Source organism: Schistocerca gregaria, chromosome 3 (genome assembly GCF_023897955.1).
Source record: "Schistocerca gregaria isolate iqSchGreg1 chromosome 3, iqSchGreg1.2, whole genome shotgun sequence".
In the NCBI taxonomy this organism is placed as follows: Eukaryota; Metazoa; Arthropoda; class Insecta; order Orthoptera; family Acrididae; genus Schistocerca; species Schistocerca gregaria.
Genome location: NC_064922.1, coordinates 162,637,345 through 162,659,319, shown reverse-complemented (window position 1 = coordinate 162,659,319; position 21,975 = coordinate 162,637,345).

Below are 21,975 nucleotides of genomic sequence, written 5' to 3'. Positions count from 1 at the left end.
AGTCCTCCACAGTACATCGATGTTGTCGCCAGTGGTCGGCGGAAGGTGCACGTGCCAGTCGACCTGGGACCGGACCGCAGCGACGCACGGATGCACGCCAAGACCGTAGGATCCTACGCAGTGCCGTAGGGGACCGCACCGCCACTTCCCAGCAAATTAGGGACACAGTTGCTCCTGGGGTATCGGCGAGGAAAATTCGCAACCGTCTCCATGAAGCGATGAGAGTCGCTTCTGCCTTGGTGCCAATGATGGTCGTATGCGTGTTTGGCGCCGTGCAGGTGAGCGCCACAATCAGGACTGCATACGACCAAGGCACACAGGGCCAACACCCAGCATCATGGTGTGGGGAGCGATCTCCTACACTGGCCGTACACCTCTGGTGATCGTCGAGGGGACACTGAATAGTGCACGGTACATCGAACCCATCGTTCTACCATTCCTAGACCGGCAAGGGAACTTGCTGTTCCAACAGGACAATGCACGTCCGCATGTATCCCGTGCCACCCAACGTGCTCTAGAAGGTGTAAGTCAACTACCCTGGCCAGCAGGATCTCCGGATCTGTCCCCCATTGAGCATGTTTGGGACTGGATGAAGCGTCGTCTCACGCAGTCTGCACGTCCAGCACGAACGCTGGTCCAACTGAGGCGCCAGGTGGAAATGGCATGGCAAGCCGTTCCACAGGACTACATCCAGCATCTCTACGATCGTCTCCATGGGAGAATAGCAGCCTGCATTGCTGCGAAAGGTGGATGTGCACTGTACTAGTGCCGACATTGTATATGCTCTGTTGCCTGTGTCTATGTGCCTGTGGTTCTGTCAGTGTGATCATGTGGTCTATCTGACCCCAGGAAGGTGTCAATAAAGTTTCTCCTTCCTGGGACACTGAATTCACGGTGTTCTTATTTCAATTTCCAGGAGTGTAGAAGATACTTAGCAGAGATACGGCATCTGTCAGGCGTTCTGTGGCGTAATGGGTGGCTCATTCGACTCCAGTAAAAATTGATTACGTGTTCGTATCCTGTTAGAGCCACGAAGATAGCGTTAGCAAGAATTGATGAAAAGCGTGGTTTCGATTGTAGGATTCATTATATATAGTATCATGTTAATCTTAGCCTGTGAAATAGACAACGGAGGGTAAATTCATTTACTTTGTGAACAAAAAATTCACTTTTTCTGGAAAATATTGCTAGTAGTGAAGATATCACCAAACGCCCACAGTACAACGAGGTATAGGACGACTAGGTGATAGGAGAGATACAAAGCGTGTACAATATGCAGGTGACACAGACGTAAGGGCTGTGACGTTTGTGAGTGTGAACTGACGCTAGCGTCTGAAGCAGACCTACTTCATTCGCATGTGAGATGATGAAATTGCAATAGCTTAAACCAGTGGTTCCCTACAAGTGGTCCACGGACCCCCAGGGACCCACGAGCTATGCCAGAGGGGTCCGCAAGGTGCTATTACAATAAAAAAAATATATTGAATATATTTCGTATGATAACACGTCTTTTGTTTTCGCCGCTTCCTGTATGAGCAGAGCTTTAGCGAGCGCTAACTTCTGCATCTAGCGCCTTCCTAGAGTGTGAAGAGACCGGCAGGGAGCATTAGCAACTTCTTATTCATACGGAAGTAAGATGGCTTCCTCGAGGTAGGATCTTGTCAAGATTTTTTGAACACGGAGACGAGGTTCGTGTCTTCCTTCTTGGCCCAAAATACGCGGATTTTCTCACTAACGTCTCTTGGCTTTGCCCCATCGCGTACTTAGCTGATGTGTTTGAACACTGGAATGTGTTAAACTTGAATTTACAAGGAAAAAATGTAGACATGTTCAAAGTTGAGGATAAGATTAGTGCTATGGTCAAAAAGTGTCAGATTTGGGCGTCAAGGATAGAAAACGAGTTACTAACTATCTTTTCCACTTTATAACAATTCTTGGAGTCATCAGAGCAGAGTCTGCCAGACCGATCAAGATCAATGTAGCCGAGTATCTGCGCAGCCTAGCCACCCTTTTTGAAGAGTATTTCCGTGAACCTGAGCCTGACGACATATGGAATCGAAATCGATTCAGCTGTGAAGAAACAGACAAAAGCCAAGGCCTCACTGAAGAAGAGCAAGATCAACTTGTGGATCTGTCCAGCTGTGGTACGATGATAAACATTTTCATCGGTGATAAAATTACAGACTTCTTGCCATCAGCACGCAAGGACTACAAGAAACCGGGAGATAAGGCAATGAAAAAGATCCTTCCATTTGCAACCACCCATCGGTTCGAGCAAGCAGTTTCTTCCATGTGTTTCATGAAAAACAAATATAGTAATCAGCTCGACATGGTGTCTGATTTCAGAGTGAAAGTTTCAAGTTTGGAACCTAATATTTCAGAAATAATGGACTCAAAGTTCAGATTGAACTCAAGATTGAACTCGTCTCATTAAGAACTCAAAATTAAAATTAACTGTATACTGAAGGAGTACTCTGTTGTAGCTTAATTTTTTCAAATAAATAATACCTTGTATGAAATTAGTGTTTTCATATTTTTCACACATGTCTACGTAATGCCGTCTCAAGTGTAGTACACTTGAAAGACCAACATACTCAGTTTTAATTTTTCCTGTCATTTTCAGTTCATACTCAGTTTTTATTGTTTTAAGGAGTTTGTTAAGCTAAACACCCAGATTTGAGGACAAAGATTTTGAGCAATAATCAAAAATTTAACAATAACAATGATGGCCAAATTGAAAAAGCTTTAAGCTCAATGTTTTTTCAATAATGAATAAATCAATGATTTTTGTAAGTACAAAAAATAGAAATCGTACAAAAAGACTCTTAATCTGAATTTTTTTTAGGTATGTGATACTGTGATATGACAAGGTACCAATCATGCTCGATGAGGGCATCCTCGAGAAAATTTTGTTGGGAACCCCTGGCTTAAACAATAAAGATCCTAGCTAGACAGTATGAAGATAAAACATTGTTTCTACTAAAGTAGAAAGTGTGTGGTCACATTAACCAGAAGATATCTTTTTGAACGTGGGGTATGCGAACAACGGTTACAAATGTAAACGTCTGTAAACAGCAAGAGAAACATAATATTCTGATTGGTGCTGTGAACTTTTGCAGTTGTGATATGTTTTCCATATGAGAGGACTGTCGAGGCGTTTTCCATATAAGTCAAAATGTTCTTTCACGTAGGATTCTAACGAGCGATCTATCGACATCATCCTATAAAACTCGACAGGTTTACCACTCTAAGAACTAAGCGATCGAATAATTAAGGTGTACTTAGATAAAGCGACAGTTTTCATATTGAACATGTGCGTCAACTTGGTGGCAATTTGGCCGTACAGTGCAACATTTTAAGCATCTTCTCATTCTTTGTAACATTCAAAAAGGGCTTTTCACAAGATTTTTGTACGGTATGGTACTACACCCCATTTTAACCCATTTTTTTGAATGTAGGCCAACATCCCGATGTGTTACAGGTGTCCCGTAAAACGTTCCATCATTTTCTCATAAATCCCCCTTTGTGTGTTTGTCAACACAAATTAGTGGAGAGGAGGGTGACAAAAAAATGGTTCAAATGGCTCTGAGCACTATGGGACTCAACTGCGGTGGTCATCGGTCCCCTAGAACTTAGAGCTACCTAAACCTAACTAACCTAAGGACATCACACACATACATGCCCGAGGCAGAGGAGGGTGACGGCCATTGGCGTCCGCAAGACTTTTTGCAAGAGGGGGCACAGTTCTTCTTAGACATTTTTTTATATAAAGTGATCAGAAACTCTCCGAAAAACTTGTAAGGGTGTTGCAAATGTTAAAAAATGTATTCGATGCGTTAAGCCGTTTTTGAGTCCATTACCGTTGATGTTAGCCAATCAGACCGTTGCATGCTCAGTTAAAGTGTCCCTCCAGAGACGGCGTCATGAAAGATGTTCTTCGTTTGCTTTCCTAAAATAGAAGAAGAGCGATACAAAAAGTGGATATCGGACAGTAGTAAAGATCGAACGCGAACCAAACGATGAGCAGTCTTGTGCGCTACCATCTACACCATGAGAATAACTGAAAACTAACAGTGAAGCATTTCTGGGTAAGTCGCCTGATTGTCTTTCAGGGTCAATTCGCACTTTTACATTACTTATCAGCATCACTTATGTGTCGGAACTCTGAGTGAAAGATGGACAGCTAAGTGTTACATCTGGTAACAACGTGATTTTGAGCACTGTATTACAACATATGAACTGTATTTGGTATTCAAATTTGTTTTCCATTTTAACTATATAATTATTAAGCGTTTCTTTTCACAACATAGTGGAAATGCTGAGTCACAGATGGGCCCAACAAAAAGACTGTCGGAAAATGAGATTTCGGCGAACGATGCCTTTGTCGAAAATAGGCACACAAACAAACACTATAGGAAACGCAACTTACAGACATGACCACAGTCTCTGGCAGCTGGAGCCAGAATCCCAGAAACTGTGGTCATGTGTTTGTGAGTTACGTTTGAGCGAGAGAGCGCGCGCGCGCGCGCTAGCATGTGTGTGTGTGTGTGTGTGTGTGTGTGTGAGAGAGAGAGAGAGAGAGAGAGAGAGAGAGAGAGAGAGAGAGAGAGAGAGAGAATGTGTGTGCGTGAGTGTGTGTGTTGCGGTTCATCAGTGTATAGGAACACATGGCATCTCTACAAGCCAATGTAGATGTTTGAAATGTTGTCCATGTGTCTGAGTGCAACACTGGACTAGTATCTGAAATGAGGTGCGAATCCTCTAAGGGACTCCTGGGGAAATCTGTAAATGCTGCAAGGCTGCTTCAATTTTCAAGCGTAATTCCTCAAGAGAGTTGACCTCGTTCTCGTAGAACAGGCTTTTGACTTGACCCCACAATCAGAAGTCCATGGGATCTAAATCCTGAGTCCTTGGAGACCATGGCAAAGGCCCTCCGCCGGCCGTTGTGGCCAAGCGGTTCTAGGCGCTTCAGTCTGGAACCGCACTGCTGCTACGGTCGCAGGTTCGAATCCTGCCTCGGGCATGGCTGTGTGTCATGTCCTTAGGTTAGTTAGGTTTAGGTAGTTCTTAGTCTAGGGGACTGATGACCCCAGATGTTAAGTCCCATAATGCTTAGAGCCATTTGAACCATTTTGAACAGGCCCTCCTCCATACGTCAGAGCTAGAAGCCGGCGCAGTCGTAAATGAAAATTTGGTGGAGCACCGTCATGCGTGAACCACATGTTTAGGCGTTGGTTCAGTGTGACATCATCATGTACATCTGGAAGTACAGCGTGCCGAAACCGCATGTACTGTCCTCCGGTTAGTCTCTGTGGTCGAGTAGTCCTGCCCAGACGTTCAACGAATAACGCTACACATGTAGATACATGGATTAGGAATAACATTGGCCCCAATGTGACAGTTATGGTAGCTAAAAATACCGTCACGGGTAAATCGAGTCTCATCCGGGAACGCAATACTACTCACGAACAGGTGATTCAGGGTACACTGTTGGTGCACCCATTGGCAGAAATTCTGACTAGGAGGGAAGTCTGCATTGTTGAGGGCTTGCACTTGCTGGAGCTAATGTGGATAGTGTACTTGGCGATGTGAAATCCGCAACACGACTCAGGACACGCTCTTGGGTAGCAATCCTGCTTGTTGAAGTACTCGGATGTTCGTGTACAACGCGTAACACCCTTTCCTCGATATCGTGTTATGGATCTGGATCGACCTTCTCGTGTATGGTGTGCGAAACTCTCGGATTCTCTAAGGCGATGATGTAACCTGCTTAATAACCGCCTGTTTGGCTGCCTGCAGAGAGAAAGCTTCTTCATACAATCGTGCAGCTTAAAGGCCACTGCCATTCGCCTTGCCGCACATGAAGTGCACGTCAGCGTACTGTTCATTGGTGTACCCTCTGCCCATGGTGCCTTCACGTTCGTGACTGATTGTGAAGCAGGTACAGAGGGGAAAAGGGGAGCATGCATAAATGAACAGATAGTCGATCACAAATGTTCAGATACCAACGTAAATACCACGGTATCCAGGGGCCTTTACGGTTGACTCCCAACTTCATTTCAAAAACAAGTTACATTCATGACTATAAGACCAGAAAAAAGAAAGACATAAACTGTTCTTTACTAAAGCTATCTTTGGCACAGAAAGGGATAAAATATGCTGCTACAAAATTTCTCGTCAAATTACCAGATGAAATAAAATGTCTGACAGACAGCAGTAATAGATTCAGAAATAAATTGCAATCATACCTCCTTGACAACTCCTCCTATACCACAGATGAATTCTTGAATAGAAATAAATAAATCTATAAATATAGTATATCCATTTCGTGCCAAGTAGGGAATGCGGTAAGTAAATTAATCCCTTGTATTGTAGTATATACAGGTTGACCCATTGATGGTGACCGGGCCACATGTCTCACGAAATAAGCATCAAACGAAAAAAACTACAAAGAACGAAACTCCTGTAGCTTGAAGGGGGAAACCAGATGGCGCTAAGGTTGACATGCTAGATGGCGCTGCTATAGGTCAAACGGATATCAACTCCATTTTTTAAAAATAGGAACCCCCATTTTTATTACATATTCGTGTAGTACTACGGAAATATGAATTTTCTAGTTGGACCACTTTTTTCACTTTGTGACAGATGGCACTGTAACAGTCACAAACGTATACGTACGTGGTATCACGTAACATTCCGCCAGTGGTGACGGTATTTGCTTCTTGATACAATACCCGTATTAAAATGGACCGTTTACCAATTGCGGAAATGGTCGATATCGTGTTGATGTATAGCTATTGTGATCAAAATACCTACGGGCGTGTGTTATGTATGCTGCTCGGTATCCTGGACAACATCATCCAAGTGTCCGGACCGTTCGCTGGATAGTTACATTACTTAAGGAATTAGTAAGTGTTCAGCCACATGTGAAACGTCAACCACGACCTGCAACAAATGATGCTGCCCAAGTAGGTGTTTTAGCTGCTGTTGCAGCTAATCCGCACATCAGTAGCAGACAAATCGGGAATCTCAAAAAAGTTGAGAGTACTACATCAACATTGATTGCACCTGTACCATATTTCTATGCACCAGGAATTGCATGGCGACGGCTTTGAACCTCGTGTACAGTTCTGCCACTGGGCACAGGAGAAATTACGGGACCATGACGGATTCTTTCCACGCGTTCTATTTAGCAACGAAGCGTCATTCGCCAACAGCGGTAACGTAAACCTGCATAATATGCACTATTGGGCAACGGAAAATCCACGATGGCTGCGCCAAGAGGAACATCAGCAACCTTGGCTGGTTAATGTATGGTGCGGCATTACGGGAGGAAGCGCAAAAAGTACTCCAAGTAAAACATTCATGTTTCTTTACATACGAGGTGCATTCTAGATCTAAGGCCTCCGAATTTTTTTCTCCGGACTGGAAAGAGATAGAAACATGCGCATTGTTTTAAAATGAGGCCACGTTCATTGTCAATACGTCCCAGAGATGGCTGCACAGTACGGCAGATGGAATTTTACCGCCAGCGACGAGAATGAGAACTGTCTTAAATACTTAAAATGGCGACGTTTTCCTTACTTGAACAGCGATCAATCATTCGTTTTCTGAATTTGCGTGGTGTGAAACCAATTGAAATTCATCGACAGTTGAAGGAGACATGTTGTGATGGAGTTATGGATGTGTCGCAAGTGCGTTCGTGGGTGCGACAGTTTAATGAAGGCAGAACAGCGTGTGACAACAAACCGAAACAACCTCGGGCTCGCACAAGCCGGTCTGACGACATGATCGAGAAAGTGGATAGAATTGTTTTGGGGGATCGCCGAATGACTGTTGAACAGATCGCCCGCAGAGCTGGCATTTCTGTGGGTTCTGTGCACACAATCCTGCATGACGACCTGAAAAAGCGAAAAGTGTCATCCAGGTGGGTGCCACGAATGCTGACGGACGACCACATGGCTGCCCGTGTGGCATTTTGCCAAGCAATGTTGACGTGCAACGACAGCATCAATTGGACTTTCTTTTCGTCGGTTGTGACAATGGATGAGACGTGGATGCCATTTTTCTATCCAGAAAGAAAGCACCAGTCAGCTGAATGGAAGCACACAGATTCACCGCCCGCAAAAAAATTTTGGGTAACCGCCAGTGCTGAAAAAATGATGTCCATGTTCTGGGGCAGCGAGGGCGTAATCCTTACCCATTGCGTTCCAAAGGGCACTACGGTAACAGGTGCATCCTACGAAAATATTTTGAAGAATAAATTCCTTCCTGCACTGCAACAAAAACGTCTGGAAAGGGCTGCGCGTGTGCTGTTTCACGAAGGCAACGCAACCGCACATCGAGCTAACGTTACGCAACAGTTTCTTCGTGATAACAACTTTGAAGTGATTCCTCATGTTCCCTACTCATCCATCTGACCTGGCTCCTAGTGACTTTTGGCTTTTTCCAACAATGAAAGACACTCTCCGTGGCCGCACATTCACCAGCCGTGCTGCTATTGCCTCAGCGATTATCCAGTGGTCAAAACAGACCCCTAAAGAAGCCTTGGCCGCTGCCATGGAATCATGGCGTCAGAGTTGTGAAAAATGTATACGTCTGCAGGGCGATTACGTCGAGAAATAGCGCCAGTTTCATCGATTTCTGGTGAGTAGTTAATTAGAAGAAAAATCGGAGGCCTTAGAACTTGAATGCACCTCGTACTACACGAATATGTAATAAGAAATGGTGGTTCCTATGTAAAACAAAAACAAAAAAAAACTCAGTTGATATCCATTTGACCTATGGCAGCGCCATCTAGCGTGCCAACCATAGCGCCATCTGGTTTCCCCCTTCAAGCTAGACAAGTTTCGTTCTTTGTAGTTTTTTAGTTTCGCACTTATTTCGCAAGATATTTGGCCCAGTCACGACCAATGGACCACCCTGTATACATGTTAAAAAATCTTGTTTCATATGTGCATTTCTTGTGCACTTGACACGTTCCACATCATAACGGTTACCGTACCGTGCGATTGATTAACGGAACACGCAATCAGCTATCTAGCTAACTAACTAACTTCAATTACTGCGGGACCTCGACAACGGTTGATTTGCGGACATATGTTTATTGGAGCTATTTAGCTACTTTTGGCCTGTACTTTCCACTTGTGAATTATTGGCCATCTCTTCTCAAACGCTCTCAATATATTAGCGTAATTAGAGAAATCTGTAACGGACAAAAAGGTTATACCCAGATTTCAGGAGGAGACAAGTGCTTCTTCTTCCTCTCCCACCCCACCCCAGCTTTTGCGAAAGCAATTGTGACAGCGTCGTAGAAGGAAGTGAGGAAACGCTTAGTTTCCCTCAGAGGAGATTGAGATGAAAGTGTGGGGCTGGGGGTGGGGGAGAAGGGAAGGGGAGATTGTTTTGACTTGGCGGACGAGGGCGGCGATGCGGGGCGACAGGTGTTTGTTCTGGGCGCGAGGGGGCGCGCCGGTGGCAATCACGTCGGCAATAGGCCGGGCCGACACGGCCGCGGCACAGCAGCGGCCAATAGCCGGACGGACGCTGCCTACAGACGGCAGTGACGCAGTCCGGAGGAGCCAAGCGGCGGAAGCCGGGGAATTAACTCCCCGACCTTACGCCTGCCTTAATATCAGTCTCTACAAATACCCGCGGAAACAAATTACTCGAAATTTCCTGGCAAGTTTACAATTCTTTCTTTCTTTTCCTTTAATTACGCTACTAGCCATTAAAATTGCTACACCAAGAAGAAATGCAGATGATAAAAAGGTATTCATTGGACAAATATATTATACTAGAACTGACATGTGATTACATTTTCACGCAGTTTGGGTGCATACATCCTGAGAAATCAGTACCCAGAAGAACCACCTCTGGCCGTAATAACGGCCTTGATACGCCTGAGCATTGAGTCCAACATAGCTTGGATGGCGTGTACAGTACAGCTGCCCATGCAGCTTCAACACGGTACCACAGTCCATCAAGAGTAGTGACTGGCGTATTGTGAAGAGCCCGTTGCTCGGCCACCATTGACCAGACGTTATGAATTGGCGAGAGATCTGGAGAAAGTGATGGCCAGGTCAGCAGTCGAACATTTTCTGTATCTAGAAAGGCCTGTACAGAAGCTGCAACATGCGGTCGTGCATTATCCTGCTCAAATGTAGGGTTTCGCAGGGATCGAATGAAGGTTAGAGCCACGAATCATAACACATCTGTAATGTAGCGTCCACTGAGAGGTGACCGATACGTGTAACCAATCACACCCCATACCATCACACCGGATGATACGCCACTATGGCGATGACGAATACACCCTTCCAATGTGCGTTCACCGCGATTGCGACCATCATGATGCTGTAAACACAACCTGGATTTATCCGTAAAAAGGATGTTTTGCCAATCGTGTACCCAGGTTCGTCGTCGAGTACACCATAGCAGGCGCTCCTGTCTGTGATGCAGCGTCAAGGGTAACCGCAGCCATGGTCTCCGAGCTGATAGTCCATGCTACTGCAAACATCGTCGAACTGTTCGTGCAGATGGTTGTTGTCTTGCAAACGTCCCCATCTTTTGATTCAGGGATCGAGACGTGGCTGCACGATCCGTTACAGACATGCGGATAAGATGCCTGTCATCTCGACTGCTAGTGACACGAGTCCGTTTGGATCCAGCATGGCGTACCGTATTACTCTCCTGAACCCACAGATTCCATATTTTGTTAATAGATGTTGGATCTCGACCAACGCGAGCAGCAATGTCGCATACGATAAACCACAGTCGCGGTTGGGTACAATCCGACCTTTATCAAAGTCGGAAACGTGATGGTACGCATTTCTCCTCCTTACACGAGGCATCACAACAACGTCTTACCAGACAACGCCCGTCAACTGTATGAGAAATCCGTTGGAAACTTTCCTCCTGTCAGCACGTTGTAGGTGTGGGCACCGGCGCCAACCATGTGTGAATGTTCTGAAAAGCTAATCATTTGCATATCACAGTACCTTCCTCCTACCGGTTAAATTTAGCGTCTGTAGCACGTCATCTTTGGGATGTAACAATTTTAATGTCCAGTAGTGTAATATTGTTCACGTTACTTACTGGGTGACAAATATTGAACTTCATGTAAAAAAAGGGTAAATTAGTTACAAACTACGGCGTACTCACACTTTATTCAACAGGTAAACGTCACTGCAGTAATTCGGATTTTGGTTGTGACATATTCGATATGGCTGCTATCATTGTCAATGACGTGGCGCATACGAATAGCGAAATTCTACATGACCCGCTGAAGTGTCGGAACATCGATGCTGTCGGTGACATCCTGAATGGCTGTTTTCAGCTCTGCAATGGTTTCGGGTTTATTACTGTACATCTTGTCTTTAATATTGCACCACAAAAAGGAGGTCTGGAACCGCGTGACCTCTACGGTCGTAGTTTCGAATCCATCCTCGGGCATGGATGTGTGTGACGCCCTTGAGTTGGTGAGGTTTAAGTAGTTCTCAGTTCTAGGGGACTGATGACCTGAGAAGTTAAGTCCCGTAGTGCTCAGAGCCATTTGAACCAACAAAAAGGAGTCGCATGTGTTCAGGAGAGGAGAACATGGCGGCCAATCGAGGCACATGCCAGTGGATTCTGGGTATTCCAAAGACAGAATGCGGTCCCCAAAGTGCTCCTCCAAGACATCAGACACTCTCCTGCTTGAATGGGGTCGATCTCCGTTTCGCATGAACCACATCTTGTCGAAATCAGTCAGTTTGGATAAGGAGGTTCAAATCGTTTTCCAAAACCGTCACGTACCGTACGGTAGTCACCGTGCTATCAACGTATATCGCACTGATTATTCCGTGAGTGGACACTGGACGTCACACAGTCACTCGTTGAGGGTGAAGAGAGTTCTCGATTGCGGATTCTCAGAGCGCCGAATGCGCCAAATTTGCCTATTGACGAACCCATCCATAGAAAAATGGTATTACTCACTAAACCATATCCACATCAAAGTCCTGTTCATCAGTTCTGTGGACAACAGTGTCGCTTAATCGCAAGCACTGCCCTATGGCACTGGGGCTGAATGGCTGATGGGTTTGAATTTTGTACGGGAAGAGATGTAAGTCTTCAAAAACAATTTGCCGCAGTGTCTCTCGGTTGATTCCCACCTACTATGCAGCTTGTTTGATCGTTTTCCTGTGGCCGATTTGAAACATAGCGCTTGTCTTCTCAATGTTTTCAGGCGTTTTTACCCTTTTTGGACGACCGACATTGCCAACAATGTCATCACGAACATTCCCTCTGACTTGCGAATGAAGTTCTTGATTGTTAGCACACTCGGACCGGTTGTCTTCAGCTTGAACTTGGTCGTAAACATCCTTTGAGCCGCTGCTGGGCTCGTATTGCTCGCATAGTAGGCCTTCGCCAGCGATATACGCTTAGGTACGCTGTAACGTGACTTTTACACGTAAAAACGGCCGACAACAACAAGTCACGTGCGCATGCGCACACTAATCCCATGATGCCCCGATGCCAACTGTGTAGAACTTATGACGACTTTATGTTACATAGTTCAATAAATGTCACCCTGCACAATGACCTGGGATGTGAGCCACACACAAATTGAATCCAAGCGGCTACTTAAAGACCGTGATCTGATACGACCATTGTCTGATACTGTGCAGTTCCCCAAATTCCGTCTCGGAGAATGCGGTACTGGAACAATCAATATGCGATAGCAGAACAAAATTCCCACCTTTCACTGTTAGCGCACAAGGCTTTGAGAACCTACAGCGAGTATGGAGAGCAGTGTCCAACCCTCAGGCTGTACACATGGTTTTCTTTTCAGAATGCGTGCAGGGCAATACTTCTAGCTTGTTATTTGGTACGCAGCTAAGGAAATTTTCATTTTTGTACGGTTCAGTAACCTAACATTGGGAAAACAAGTTTCCCGACAACGGGCCAAGCGGCCATCATGAGCTTTGAGGACTCTTACGGAAAGCTTGCGCTCCAGAATTTCGTAGGGGCTCATGGGCGCGTTTATTTCATACCTAAACAGGCAACACTTAGGTGCGTCCCCTTCACTACATGCACGCTGTGGTAGTCTTCCAACTAAACTGCAGTAGGAGTACTTTGGTTGGAGATGAATTGGGTAGACTTTTGAATGAGGTACAGACACATACTGTATGTCTCCAAGAGACATACATATATGGCGAGAAACTTCCCAAACTCTCTTAACAATTATTGGGACCCAAAATGCAAAGGTTGCGATGGAAATATCGAATAAAAATCATACAGTCACAAAAATAGCATATTTCTGTTCTGAACAGGTAGCCATAGCTGAAATGGACGAGAATCTTCGGCTATCACATGCTTCTATCCACATTATTCCTATGACACAGAGTCTTTTACTTTTCAAATGAGAAATATAGCACAATTTTTAGTGACAAAAGAGTACTCACAAATACAGGCATCAGTACGTAGGCGACGTTGTGGTATGCTGACAGAACAGAAATCAGGGGAAAAATCGTAGTTGACAAAATAAATGAATGCAGACTCTTTGTTCTGCAAAAAGCGGGACATACACGTATATACTTTAGTAAGGCAGGAGGGAACAGCAAAAGTGACATCTCAGTAGTAAATGCGAAGTCCATAATACAATCAACAAATCCAGTGGTAGTGACCATGACGTTGTTGTTGTTGTGGTCTTCAGTCAAGAGACTCGTTTGATGTAGCTCTCGATGCTACCTTATCCTGTGCATGCTTCTCCGTCTCCTAGCACCTACTGCAACCTACATCCTTCTGAATCTGCTTAGTGTATTCATCTGTGGGCCTCCCTCTATGATTTTTACCCTCCACACTGCGCTTCAATACTAAATTGGTAATCCCTTGATGCCTCAGAATATGTCCTACCAACCGATCCCTTCTTCTAGTCAAGTTGTGCCATAAATTTCTCTTCTCCCCAAATCTAATCAATACATTCTCGATAATTATTTGATCTACTGATCTAATCCTCAGCATTCTTCTGTAGCACCACATTTCGAAAGCTTTCAATCTGTTCTTGTCCAAACTATTTATCGTCCACTTTTTACTTCCATACATGGCTACTCTCCATACAAATACTTTCAGAAACGACTTCTTGACACTTAAATCTATACACGATGTTAACAAATTTCTCTTCTTCAGAAACGCTTTCCTTGCCATTGCCGGTCTACATTTCATATCCTCTCTACTTCGGCCAACATCAGTTAGTTTGCTTCCCAAATAGCAATACTCATTTACTACATTAAGCGTCTCATTTCCTAAACTAATATCCTCAGCATCACCCGATGTAATTAGACTAGTTTCCATTATCCTTGTTTTGCTTTTGTTGATGTTCATCTTATATCGCCCTTTCAAGACACGTCAATTCCGTTCAGCTGCCCTTCCAGGTCCATTGCTGTCTCTGACAGAATTACAATGTCATCGACCAATCTCAATGTTTTTATTTCTTCTCCATAGTTTTTAATTCCTACTCCGAATTTTTCCTTTGTTTCCTTTACTGCTTGCTTAGTACACAGATTGAATAACATCTGGGATAGGCTACAACCCTGTCTCACTCCCTTTCCAACCACTGCTTCCCCGTCATGCCCCTCGACTCTTATAACTTGCATCTGATTTATGTACAAATTGTTAATAGCCTTGCGTTCCCTGTATTTTACCCCTGTCACCTTCAGAATTTGAAAGATAGTATTCCATTCAACATTGTCAAAAGCTTTCTCTAAGTCCAGAAATGCTAGAAATGTAGGTTTGCCTTTCCTTAATCTATTTTCTAAGATAAGTCGTAGGGTCAGTATTGGCTCATGTGTTCCAACATTTATACGGAATCCAAACCAATCTTCCCCGAGGTCGGCTTCGAACTGTTTTTCCATTCGTGTGTAAAGAATTCGTTATAGTATTTTGCATCCGTGGCTTATTAAACTGATAGATCGGTAATTTTCACACTTATCAACACCTGCTTTCTTTGGGATTAGAATTATCATGTTCTTGTTTAAGTATGAGGGTATTTCGCATGTTTCATACATCTTGCTCACCAGGTGGTATAGTTTCGTCAGGGCTGGCTCTTCCAAGGCTAGCAGTAGTTCTAATCGAATGTTGTCTACTCAAGTGGCCTTGTTTCGACTTAGGTCTTTCAGTACTCTGTCAAACTCTTCACGCAGTATCATATCTACTATATCTACCATGATGTTATACTGATCCAAACAGACACATTCACAAACACCAAATTCACAACAACAAAAACAACGACTTCTTCTAAACAAGGCTGACTGGCAAAAACGAAAGGACTCGGTTGATGAATTTGAAGTGGTTGATGAATTTTCCCTTCCTTACAGCTAACGACAGCATAGACTACGAAGCATGCATTGTGGTGAACCTTCTTCGAAAAGCATAGCAGTTAGATGTCTGAAACACCAACCGTGCACCGAATCAGAAACTCCCCTGTTCCAATAAGTGGACAAGCCTAAGGAAAGACGCTAGAGACAAAATAAAATATTACCAAAAAGCAAAAACAGCACAAGAAAGGGAAGTAAGACTGGAACTACACCGTTATACATAGCAAAAATATAAGAACGAGCTATACAAGAACTGATACAACCTTTGGAACAATTGTGTCAAAACTCAGTGGCAAAACAGTGTAGGGGGAACCATACAAGGTTCAAAGACATAAGATAAAGTCAGCTCTTAGGAGCACAGACGGCACTAGTACAAGAGGCTCGAAAAGTTCAGCAGAGTATCTGCTGATCGAGCTAATCCCTGATGACGTAATGACGAATGACCACGGACTTAAGAAGACAGATGGATGACACCTACACAAACAACCGCCTTACTGTTCCATTTCTACAAGAAAAAGTAGCGCATGTGTAAACAAAGAAATAGTAGAATTAGGAATTAAACAATTAAAAGAATAAAGATGACTCCCGGCCCAGACGGCATGAACTCAGAAACAAGCAAAAATACAGTCACCGAATGAATCACTGCGGCAAGGTAGGATCCCTGACAAGTGGAAAACTGCGAAATCAACAAAAAATCGCAGGATCGGAACCCAACAGACCCAAAGACTTACACGCCCATCTCCATCTTGAGCACTCTGGCTACACGGTGACCGACAACTGTCACACAGAAGGCTGTTTGGCTTTAGTCTACATCAATATGCCTTTGGACCCAAAAGTTCAATAGTCAAGGTAGTTATCCGCCCTCAGGAAGTAATGCAGAACATGCATGAAAAATACGCAACAGCAGTAGCAATACATATAGCAGGCGCCTTCGACGGTTTCTAATGGTCTGCCTTGTTCGTAAAACTGCGAGAGATGCAGACACCAGCAATCCTATACAATAGCTTACTAAACTGATTGAAAGATAGTGTGCCTCATTGGCACTCATTAAGACAGTAGGTTACCAAGAGAATAATGAAGAATGCCCACAAGCTTCAATCTATGTGGCAGTATTCCGGGATACTGTCATAGAACTACTCCAAAATAATGTGATAGGGTTAAGGGTATAGCATCTTGTGGTGACGACGTGCTAGTACTAATAACTGCAAATTTGACAGCAGAACTCGAAAGCAAGGCTACACAATTCCTTGTAAAAATTACTGGTGCAGCCATAAAAAGCTCTCGATTGCAGCAAATAAGACAGTATATTCCACTGATCAGATGGGCACTGCAGAGAAACCCCATCACTACACTGAACAACACTAGCATAAAGAGAAATGTAACAACGGAGTATACGTCAAGGAAAGATTGACATTCAACGATGTACAGTTGGAAAAGATGGCAAGACTAATGCACTTGTCATGCTACATTCAACTCACCAGACACTACCCTTACAGACACTTCGAATGTATTTACAGAGTTTTTCGAGTATATTATGTGCTTCGCAGCAAGTGCCTGGTCAAATCGTCCGTCTCTCAAGACCCACAAAACCGTTGTGGGGCGTCGACAAAGAAATGTATTGCTCAGAATGTCAGTCCTAAGCGCTGTACAGGTACATGCGCGCAGATGCCACGAAGCAGCAGCAAACTAGCTCAACAGTGGAAGACTGGACAAGCTACATGAGATAACAGAGGGGCATAGTACAGAAAAACGAATATTAGTGAAGACATGGCAAAAATGATAAACATTTGACATGTTCCCTAATATCTGGGAACAGTGGAGGCTGCGATACATTAACCCAAGCCGCGGTATGTACACTTCCAGACGAAGCAAGGCCCTTACCATAATTGCCTGCCCCTCTTTACGTTTAGCCAAAGTGCATCTACTGAATGTGGGGAAGATAGGTCCCGCGAACACATAAGATTACGTTGCGGCAAACTCACACACCAAAAACCGCTGACACAATTCGAAGGCATAGGTCAAGCTTTAAGAGACCAGATAAATGGAGTGTATTTAATCGCGTCACTGAAACATCAGTAGCGTTATACAGGGTGGTCCATTTACCGTGACCGGGCCAAATGTCTCACGAAATAAGCGTCAAACGAAAAAACTACAAAGAACGAAACTTGTCTCGCTTGGAGGGGGAAACCAGATGGCGCTATGGTTGGCCCGCTAGATGGCGCGGCCCTAGGTCAAACGGATATCAACAGTGTTTTTTTAGGTAGGAACCCCAATTTTTTATTAATATTCGTGTGGTACGTAAAAAAATATGAATGTTTTAGGTGGACCACTTTTTTCACTTTGTGATAGATGGCATTGTAATAGTCACAAATATATGGCTCTCAAGTTTAGGCGAACAATTGGTAACAGTCACGTTTTTTAAATTAAAATACAGAACGTAGGTACGTTTGATCATTTTATTTCGGTTGTTCCAATATGATACATGTACCTTTGTGAACTTATCATTTCTGAGAACGCATGCTGTTACAGCGCGATTACTTGTAAATACCTCATTAATGCAATAAATGCTCAGAATGATGTGCTTCAGCCTCAATGCATTTGGAAATACGTGTAACAACATTCCTCTCAACAGCTAGTGGTTCGCCTTCCGTAATCTTCGCATATGCATTGACAATGCGCTGACGCATGTTGTCGGTGGTTCAACATAGCAAATATCCTTCAACTTTCCCCACAGAAAGAAATCCGGGGACGTCAGATCCGGTGAACTTGCGGGCTATGGTATGGTGCTTCGACGACAAATCCACCTGCCATGAAATATGCTATTCAGTACCGCTTCAACCACACGCGAGCTATGACCGGACATCCACCATGTTGGAAGTACATCGCGATTCTGTGAAACATCTTGTAGTAACATCGATAGAACATTGCGTACGAAATCAGCATACATTATACCATTTAGATTGCCATCGATAAAATGGCCAATTATCCCTCCTCCCATAATGCCTCACCATACATTAACCAGCCAAGGTCTCTGATGTCCCACTTGTCGCACCGACATTTTAGAGATTCCCGATTCTCGCGCAATTTGTTTGCTACTGATGTGCTGATGAGCCGTGACAGCAGCTGAAACACCTACTTGGGCATCGCCACTTGTTTCAGGTCGTGGTTGACGTTTCACATGTGGCTGAACACTTCGTGTTCCTTAAATAACGGAACTATCCGGCGAACGGTTAGAACATTAGGATGATGTCGTCCAGGATACCGAGCAGCCTACATAGCACACGCCCGTTGGGCATTTTGATCACGATAGCCATACATCAACACGACATTGACCTTCTCCGCAATTGTGTAAACGGACCATTTTAACACAGGTAATGTATCACGAAGGAAATACCGTCCGCACTGGCGGAATGTTACGTGATACCACGTGCTTACACGTTTATGACTATTACAGCGCCATCTATCACAAAGCGGAAAAAGTGGTCCAACTAAAACATTCATATTTCTTTATGTACTATCCGAATATATAATGAAAAATTGGGGTTCCTATTTTTAAAAAACGCAGTTGATATCTGTTTGACGTGTAGCAGCGCCATCTAGCGGGTCAACCGTAGCGCATTCTGGTTTCCCCCTTCAAGGTAGACGAGTTTCGTTCGTTGTAGTTTTTTCATTTGATGCTTATTTCGTGAGATATTTGGCCCGGTCACGGTAAATGGACCACTCTGTATAAGGCTTACAAGTAGCAACGACCATATACAAAATGCCGGCCGCGGTGGTCTCGCGGTACTAGGCGCGCAGTCCGGAACCGTGCGACTGCTACGGTCGCAGGTTCGAATTCTGCCTCGGGCATGGATGTGTGTGATGTCCTTAGGTTAGTTAGGTTTAAGTAGTTCTAAGTTCTAGGGGACTGATGACCACAGAAGTTGAGTCCCATAGTGCTCACAAGATCACAAAGACGCACACATACCCTCTGTCACTACACGATGCGTGAGTCAACAGAGATTCAAACACTGGTATGGAAACAGGTGAACATACAGACACAGATGATGACATAAACACACCAGTTGTAAGATTCTGTGGTGTATGTGACACATGGAGTGTGTGTATTTATGATTGCCTAATGTTGTCTCCAGAATGGAATTCCTACACCCGCAAAAGCTTAAAAGACCGTAGCATTAACCACCCACACCTAGGGATTTCCTTAAAACGTAGCATGATAATATGGTTTTTCTTCATTTTACTTCATTAAAAGTGATTATTCATGTCGGCCTGCTACTAGAATGAACCACAACTTCATTTCTTAAATTATTTACTATCAAAAACTACGATTAGCGGCAGGAAACGGTAGAACAAGACTGCCACTTTTAGAAAAAGCTCAGTGGAGAAGCAAATGAAACTCAACACATTTACAGTGAGTGTTTTACTACAGGCACTGGAGCGTGCATGTCACTTATTGTAATTTCAGAGGGTTATTGTACTGCACCTATGATCTTCTTGTTGTTTCGTTAGTTGCTGTGCAGATGATGTTCGTGGCGTACCTAGAACTATCTGCTTACATAATGATCGCAGTATTCCGACCACAAACTCTTAGGGCATAAACTACGTCAGTACAAGATAGAGTCCAGATTTCTGTTTGATCACTAGCCAAGATCAGAAATTCCGCTCAGATATTCTGCTGTAAAGAAGCACTTCACTGCGCATCAGGTTCAAAAAAGAGCTGAAAAATAATTAGTCGAGTGAACCAAATAACAACCCTGCTCACAGACTTCACGTGCTCCTTGTGCCACAAGCAAATTTTCTCAAATTCTAACCTCCAGATTCTTTTCTGTGGCTCTCACCAGCGAAGTCTCGAGGTCTATACCTGGCGGGAAGTGTTTGCAATCGTTCCCTGCAGGGAAGTGCCTTCCATCTATCTCCAAAGGGAAGTGCTCCTCTACGTCGTACCCCACTCCCTCCTGGATACGTGGCTTCTACATTTGTGCTTAGGTGGCAAATCCCAGCGGCTGCTGCAAAAACATTATCTCCCATTACATGGATCATGTACCTACCAATTAACTGGAGCTCATACTCAGTTTAGAAGATCTTCCTGGAAGCTTCTACTCCTACATTAGCAGCCCTTCGTCGATCAAATATACATTTGTGCTTTTCGGGAGAAAGCATGTCCATCACTTTCGGGGGGAAAATTCCTTGGAGTTCAGCTCGCGACCTTCGTTTGTGACCTCCGCGCATTCCTTCATACTAAAAGTATGTCTTTTTGCCCGGTTGCAACCCTGACACTCTCCCTCCAGCTACGTTATTCTTAAATTTATGCATTCCAGGCTCCCACCTGCACTGTCCACGCTACGGGCAGTTCTGTGTCCTCCAGCACTGTAATCTGCCGTCTCCTCGTTCTGCTCTCTTCCAGAGTAGTAAATGTCTGCCACTGAATACCACGACAATTCCCTTTCCAGGCCCTTTTTAGCCGACAACAGCTACTGCGGAAAATGTAAAGCACATAGTCCTTTCTGTCATTGACCAGCTCAGCCCAGACATACAGTACTACAGAAACTGTTACTACATGGTGCTAGCCAGTATCAGCCAATGAAATTATTAATAATCCGATTATGTGTCATAAAAAATGATCTACTGTTAACATAAATCGACAAGAATATACAGAATATTAAATGTATGGTGCCAAAATCCGACCGCCTCACAGAGATACATGCCATAGTAAGAGATAAAGTGACTGCAACATCACTGTTAGTATTATACACAAGGAATTTAGAAATAAGCTAGTAATAAGAATAAAACAAAGAATTTTCTTGTTTCTGAACAGGAAAGCAAGTTAATCTTTAGTTCTTAGGATCACTGTTTCCCAACATGTAATTCTGCAATGCACTGAAAATCCAAAGAAACTGGTACACCTGACTAATATCGTGTAGAGCTCCCGCGAGCCTGCAGAAATGCCGCAACACGACGTGGCATGGACTCGTCTAATGTCTGAAGTAGTCCTAGAGGAACTGACACCTTGAACCCCGCAGGGCTGTCCACAAATTCTTAAGAATACGAGGGGGTGCAGATCTCTTCTGAACAGCACGTTGCAAGGAATCCCAGATATGCTCAATAATGTTCATGGCTGGGGAGTCTGGAGGCAAGTAGAACTATTTTAACTAAGACGAGGGATTCTTGAGATACTCTGTAGCGATTCTGGACGTGTGGGATGTCGCGTCCTGTTGGAATTGCCAAAGTCCGTTGGAACGCACAGTGGACATGAATGGATGCAGGTGATCATACAGGCTCCTTACGTACGTGTCACCAGTCAGAGTCATATTTAAACGTATCAGGGGTCCCATGTAACACCAGCTGCACATGCCCCACACATTTACACAGCCGCCACCAGCTTGAAGAGTCCCCTACTGACATGCAGGGTTCGTGGCTTCATGAGGTTGTCTCCATATCCGTACAGTCCATCCGTTCGATACAACCTGAAACGAGACCCGTCCGACCAAGCAGCACGTATCCAGTCATCACCAGTCCAAAGTCGGTGTTGACGGGCCCACTCAAGGCGTAAAGCTCTGTGTCGTGCAGTCATCAAGGATACACGAGTGGGCCTGCGACTCCGTGAGCCCATATCGATGAT